This window comes from Oncorhynchus keta, unplaced genomic scaffold (assembly GCF_023373465.1).
Source record: "Oncorhynchus keta strain PuntledgeMale-10-30-2019 unplaced genomic scaffold, Oket_V2 Un_contig_26669_pilon_pilon, whole genome shotgun sequence".
NCBI classification, from domain to species: Eukaryota; Metazoa; Chordata; class Actinopteri; order Salmoniformes; family Salmonidae; genus Oncorhynchus; species Oncorhynchus keta.
Window position 1 is genome coordinate 1,083 of NW_026285107.1, and position 7,245 is coordinate 8,327.

Sequence of the window (7,245 nt, forward strand, 5' to 3'; positions counted from 1 at the left end):
GGGGACACCAGTGGTGAGAGCGCGTGGTGAGGAGACAGATTCTCGCCACGCCACCTGGTAGGAGCGACCTGTCAGGTAGGACGCAATCAAGCGTGGGCCGCGCCGGAGATGCCCAACTCGGAGAGGGTGGAGAGGAGGATCTGATGGTTCACAGTATCGAAGGCAGCCGATAGGTCTAGAAGGATGAGAGCAGAGGAGAGAGAGTTAGCTTTAGCGGTGCGGAGCGCCTCCGTGATACAGAGAGAAGAGCAGTCTCAGTTGAATGACTAGTCTTGAAACCTGACTGATTTGGATCAAGAAGGTCATTCTGAGAGAGATAGCGGAGAGCTCGCCAAGGACGGCACGTTCAAGAGTTTTGGAGAGAAAGAAGAAGGGATACTGGTCTGTAGTTGTTGACATCGGAGGGATCGAGTGTAGGTTTTTTCAGAAGGGGTGCAACTCTCGCTCTCTTGAAGACGGAAGGGACGTAGCCAGCGGTCAGGGATGAGTTGATGAGCGAGGTGAGGTAAGGGAGAAGGTCTCCGGAAATGGTCTGGAGAAGAGAGGAGGGGATAGGGTCGAGCGGGCAGGTTGTTGGGCGGCCGGCCGTCACAAGACGCGAGATTTCATCTGGAGAGAGAGGGGAGAAAGAGGTCAGAGCACCGTAGTAATACATTACATTGCATTTACATTACACTTACATTACATTTACATTTACATTACATTTACATTACATTTGCTCTACTGTGACATTTGAATCACCAACAACGTATTTGTTCATTTAAACTGTGTGTCTATTACACATGAAATAAAATAAAACACAAGTCTTGAATGCAAAAATAAAAACAAACACTACTGCTAGTCCCAGCTACTTGCAAATATCATTGTGTGGCAACATGCATTCTAAACCAAAAATAAAAACAAACACTACTGCTAGTCCCAGCTACTTGCAAATATCATTGTGTGGCAACATGCATTCTAAACCAAAAATAAAAACAAACACTACTGCTAGTCCCAGCTACTTGCAAATATCATTGTGTGGCAACATGCATTCTAAACCAAAAATAAAAACAAACACTACTGCTAGTCCCAGCTACTTGCAAATATCATTGTGTGGCAACATGCATTCTAAACCAAAAATAAAAACAAACACTACTGCTAGTCCCAGCTACTTGCAAATATCATTGTGTGGCAACATGCATTCTAAACCAAAAATAAAAACAAACACTACTGCTAGTCCCAGCTACTTGCAAATATCATTGTGTGGCAACATGCATTCTAAACCAAAAATAAAAACAAACACTACTGCTAGTCCCAGCTACTTGCAAATATCATTGTGTGGCAACATGCATTCCTAAACCAAAAATAAAAACAAACACTACTGCTAGTCCCAGCTACTTGCAAATATCATTGTGTGGCAACATGCATTCTAAACCAAAAATAAAAACAAACACTACTGCTAGTCCCAGCTACTTGCAAATATCATTGTGTGGCAACATGCATTCTAAACCAAAAATAAAAACAAACACTACTGCTAGTCCCAGCTACTTTCAAATATCATTGTGTGGCAACATGCATTCTAAACCAAAAATAAAAACAAACACTACTGCTAGTCCCAGCTACTTGCAAATATCATTGTGTGGCAACATGCATTCTAAACCAAAAATAAAAACAAACACTACTGCTAGTCCCAGCTACTTGCAAATATCATTGTGGGCAAACTTATGCATTCTAAACCAAAAATAAAAACAAACACTACTGCTAGTCCCAGCTACTTGCAAATATCATTGTGTGGCAACATGCATTTCTAAACCAAAATAAAAACAAACACTACTGCTAGTCCCAGCTACTTGCAAATATCATTGTGTGGCAAACATGCATTCTAAACCAAAAAATAAAAACAAACACTACTGCTAGTCCCAGCTACTTGCAAATATCATTGTGTGGCAACATGCATTCTAAACCAAAAATAAAAACAAACACTACTGCTAGTCCCAGCTACTTGCAAATATCATTGTGTGGCAACATGCATTCTAAACCAAAAATAAAAACAAACACTACTGCTAGTCCCAGCTACTTGCAAATATCATTGTGTGGCAACATGCATTCTAAACCAAAAATAAAAACAAACACTACTGCTAGTCCCAGCTACTTGCAAATATCATTGTGTGGCAACATGCATTCTAAACCAAAAATAAAAACAAACACTACTGCTAGTCCCAGCTACTTGCAAATATCATTGTGTGGCAACATGCATTTCTAAACCAAAAATAAAAACAAACACTACTGCTAGTCCCAGCTACTTGCAAATATTGTGTGGCAACATGCATTCTAAACCAAAAATAAAAACAAACACTACTGCTAGTCCCAGCTACTTGCAAATATCATTGTGTGGCAACATGCATTCTAAACCAAAAATAAAAACAAACACTACTGCTAGTCCCAGCTACTTGCAAATATCATTGTGTGGCAACATGCATTCTAAACCAAAAATAAAAACAAACACTACTGCTAGTCCCAGCTACTTGCAAATATCATTGTGTGGCAACATGCATTCTAAACCAAAAATAAAAACAAACACTACTGCTAGTCCCAGCTACTTGCAAATATCATTGTGTGGCAACATGCATTCTAAACCAAAAATAAAAACAAACACTACTGCTAGTCCCAGCTACTTGCAAATATCATTGTGTGGCAACATGCATTCTAAACCAAAAATAAAAACAAACACTACTGCTAGTCCCAGCTACTTGCAAATATCATTTGTGTGGCAACATGCATTCTAAACCAAAAATAAAAACAAACACTACTGCTAGTCCCAGCTACTTGCAAATATCATTGTGTGGCAACATGCATTCTAAACCAAAATAAAAACAAACACTACTGCTAGTCCCAGCTACTTGCAAATATCATTGTGTGGCAACATGCATTCTAAACCAAAAATAAAAACAAACACTACTGCTAGTCCCAGCTACTTGCAAATATCATTGTGTGGCAACATGCATTCTAAACCAAAAATAAAAACAAACACTACTGCTAGTCCCAGCTACTTTCAAATATCATTGTGTGGCAACATGCATTCTAAACCAAAAATAAAACAAACACTACTGCTAGTCCCAGCTACTTGCAAATATCATTGTGTGGCAACATGCATTCTAAACCAAAAATAAAAACAAACACTACTGCTAGTCCCAGCTACTTGCAAATATCATTTTGTGGCAACATGCATTCTAAACCATTGCTGTGGATATTGAGAAACCGTTCCTGAGCCCAACAACTACAAACAACACGTGCCTTTTTTGTGTAGTCGGTTGCTGGCAAAACAAATGTTGTGCGGACGAACTCCACCGCCATTCCTCAACGGCCAGTTGTGAATGTTGATGAGCCTGTCGGACGTAAAGTACTGTACTTTAGATTCAAAATCAATACCACTGACTTCCACTTGTGAGTGCGTATTTCCTCCATAGATTTCTCTGCCACGGACCCAAACAAATAATTGCACCAATAGCGTTCATTTAAATAGAGGACCCATCTCGATAGGATCATTTCCAATTCCCAGATGTCGTTGTGAATACTACAGGTGTGGAATCTTCATTTGACCCGTTTCTCACAGCAGGAAAATAATCCTGCGGCAACGGAAAATGTGAATTGTTGTGTGAATTTAGGGGTTGATGCATTGTTTGTGAGGGCAAATCTAGTCTGAAATTGGGGGGATATTAAGACATTTCCTGCAACAACACGGTGATCAAATGAAGAGCAGTTAAGAGGGATTGGTCCAGCAATTGAAGGTTGCTGGTTTGAGTCCCTGAGCTGACTGGGAGAAAAACCTGTTGATGTGCCGTTGAGCAAGGCACTGAACCCCATTTGCTCTGGATAAGTACGTTTGCTAAATGTCAAATAAACAGTCTGGAATTCAATTTGCTATAGCAGTGTCCAGACTTAACTAACTAATGAAACTCTCAGTAACCTTATGCCTCTGCCAATCCCCTTCTGGTTTAACTAACTAATGAAACTCTCAGTAACCTTATGCTCTGCAATCCCCTTCTGGTTTAACTAACTAATGAAACTCTCAGTAACCTTATGCCTCTGCCAATCCCCTTCTGGTTTAACTAACTAATGAAACTCTCAGTAACCTTATGCCTCTGCCAATCCCCTTCTGGTTTAACTAACTAATGAAACTCTCAGTAACCTTATGCCTCTGCCAATCCCCTTCTGGTTTAACTAACTAATGAAACTCTCAGTAACCTTATGCCTCTGCCAATCCCCTTCTGGTTTAACTAACTAATGAAACTCTCAGTAACCTTATGCCTCTGCCAATCCCCTTCTGGTTTAACTAACTAATGAAACTCTCAGTAACCTTATGCCTCTGCCAATCCCCTTCTGGTTTAACTAACTAATGAAACTCTCAGTAACCTTATGCCTCTGCCAATCCCCTTCCGAGTGAGTGTCAACAACACATGAATGAGGGTTGCAGGGTAAGTGTATTTGAGGTTTAAAAAGGCTTCTGAAGTTTTTTAATTTCACTTTGAAATGTCCAACCTGAATTTCCCTTAAAATGTATCAACTCCTACAAAAATGTCCATTCATTTTAATCCATAATAATAATTCAAATTTAATTTCCCTGTACCAAATGTCTCAAATTAAGATCTTGCATCTGCAGGGTCATTCCACCAATTGTGGAAGTGTAGATTGATAACATCTTGTAACATTCTGTAATAAAGAGCACATGTTCAAGTTTATTTTAAAAAATAAAACTGTCCCTAAAAATATTGTAGTAAGTGCCTGTTAAGCTTCAAATAAAGTTGCAGTGTTGACAGTAACAGTTTTGATGATTTCTTCTTAAATCAGCCATAAATCCCGTTGTGAAAGGGGGAATTGGAAGCCTGTTGTATGCAACAGGGAGTGGCAATTGAATGCAAGCTTGTAGCGGTATTTATTAGAGAGGGGTAAAGAAAGATTTTGTTCGGGCGCCAGGCAGGTATTAACCATGCCGAAAGCAAAAGAGTAGAATAGAGAGAGTACCACTACCAGACCCACACAGATCAGCAGAAGAGACTGCCTAGAGTGTAGCCTGTTTACCAGATAGCCAGTGGAGAGAAAAGAGAATACACACCATATAAAACCCACATCACAGCACAGGGGTAACCCAAACAAGAATACCTCATACAATAATACTAATAATGGCAGAGCAATTCAACACAACAACTTCATACAAGAACGAACCCAGTCATCAACATAGGATTTGCAATAATCTGTATTATTTTCTAGTGGATGAGTGCAGAGGGTATGAATGTGGCGGGTGTTCATCGACACAACAAAGGCCTTAAAAATGTCCACAGTCTTCTCGGCCACATGTCATTAGTACACCCCACCTCAATACAGTTCACATAATAACCCTCTAACCCTATTACAGGGGCTGAGTCACTGGCTTGCTGGGGCTCTCTCATGCCGTCCCTGCAGGGGGTGCGTCACCTGAGTGGGTTGATTCACTGTTGTGGTCATCCTGTCTGGGTTGGCACCCCCCCCACTTGGGCTGTGCCGTGGCGGAGATCTTTGTGGGCTATACTCAGCCTTGTCTCAGGATGGTAAGTTGGTGGTTGAAGATATCCCTGTAGTGGTGTGGGGGCTGTGCTTTGGCAAAGTGGGTGGGGTTATATCCTTCCTGTTTGGCCCTGTCCGGGGGTGTCCTCGGAAGGGTCCACAGTGTCTCCTGTCCCCTCCTGTCTCAGCCTCCAGTATTTATGCTGCAGTAGTTTGTGTCGGGGGGCTAGGTTCAGTTTGTTATATCTGGAGTACTTCTCCTGTCCTATTCGGTGTCCTGTGTGAATCTAAGTGTGCGTCCTCTAATTCTTTCTCTCTCTCGGAGGACCTGAGCCCTAGGACCATGCCCCAGGACTACCTGACATGACGACTCCTTGCTGTCCCCAGTCCACCTGGCCATGCTGCTGCTCCAGTTTCAACTGACCTGAGCCCTAGGACCATGCCCCAGGACTACCTGACATGATGACTCCTTGCTGTCCCCAGTCCACCTGGCCATGCTGCTGCTCCAGTTTCAACTGTTCTGCCTTACTATTATTCGACCATGCTGGTCATTTATGAACATTTGAACATCTTGGCCATGTTATGTTATAATCTCCACCCGGCACAGCCAGAAGAGGACGGGCCACCCCACATATGCTCTCTCTAATTCTCTCTTTCTTTCTCTCTCTCGGAGGACCTGAGCCCTAGGACCGTGCCCCAGGACTACCTGACATGATGACTCCTTGCTGTCCCCGGTCCACCTGACTGTGCTGCTGCTCCAGTTTCAACTGTTCTGCCTTGTTATTATTGGACCATGCTGGTCATTTATGAACATTTGAACATCTTGGCCATGTTCTGTTATAATCTCCACCCAGCACAGCCAGAAGAGGACTGGCCACCCCACATAGCCTGGTTCCTCTCTAGGTTTCTTCCTAGGTTTTGGCCTTTCTAGGGAGTTTTTCCTAGCCACCGTGCTTCTACACCTGCATTGCTTGCTGTTTGGGGTTTTAGGCTGGGTTTCTGTACAGCACTTTGAGATATCAGCTGATGTACGAAGGGCTATATAAATACATTTGATTTGATTTGATTAGAATATACAACTTGCAAGCAACCTACTAAAATGTCCATACAAATACTTCTGGCAGGGAAATAATAGTCCAGCTCTAATGAACTTCAATGGGAAGTGCATTTAACAAATCGAGAGTCTGTTGCAGGGTAAAGCACTGGAATGAGAGCGAAGAGAAAGAGAGAGAAAAGATAAATCTTAGCTGTGGTCCTCAGGCCTGCCGGTGTCTGACTGTCCGATGGTTTGTTGGTTTGTTTGTTAAAGCTTCGCAACAATGTTGCTACTAATCCATGCGATCCATAACGGGCGCGGTCCCAAACAAAAACAACCACGATCTAAAGCGATCACACCGATGATTGAGTTAAATACTTTATAAACTACAAACGCTGAACACAAACAAAACTTCTGCAGCACAGCACACACAATCAAACTGTCGCGCCACCCAAGAGCTCCTTCCAAAAGAGCTGAACGAGCTCTCTTTATTTCCTCCTTCCTTACTGCTCATGCGCTCTTAAAGTGGCACGGTGAAGACTCCGAGCAGATTTCGCCACAAGCTTCACATAAAAACATGTAGTGGTGAACAATATGTTTTTCCTGTCTATCTGGGAAACAGGTTTGACGTGTTATGCTCAAACAGCTCAATTTTCCACCACAAAAATATGTAAAAAGGAATAGTTTCA

At 42.1% G+C, this 7,245-nt stretch overlaps 1 long non-coding RNA gene across 1 annotated transcript; it reads right to left on the reverse strand.

Moving 5' to 3' along the window:
- Positions 1–3,795: 3,795 nt before the first annotated feature.
- On the reverse strand, positions 3,796–7,045 carry LOC127922669 (uncharacterized). Its single transcript, XR_008111884.1, has 3 exons — positions 6,197–7,045; positions 4,057–5,944; positions 3,796–4,002 (listed from the first exon to the last, which is right to left on the reverse strand). It is a non-coding gene; the product is annotated as an uncharacterized LOC127922669 (long non-coding RNA).
- Positions 7,046–7,245: the final 200 nt, after the last annotated feature.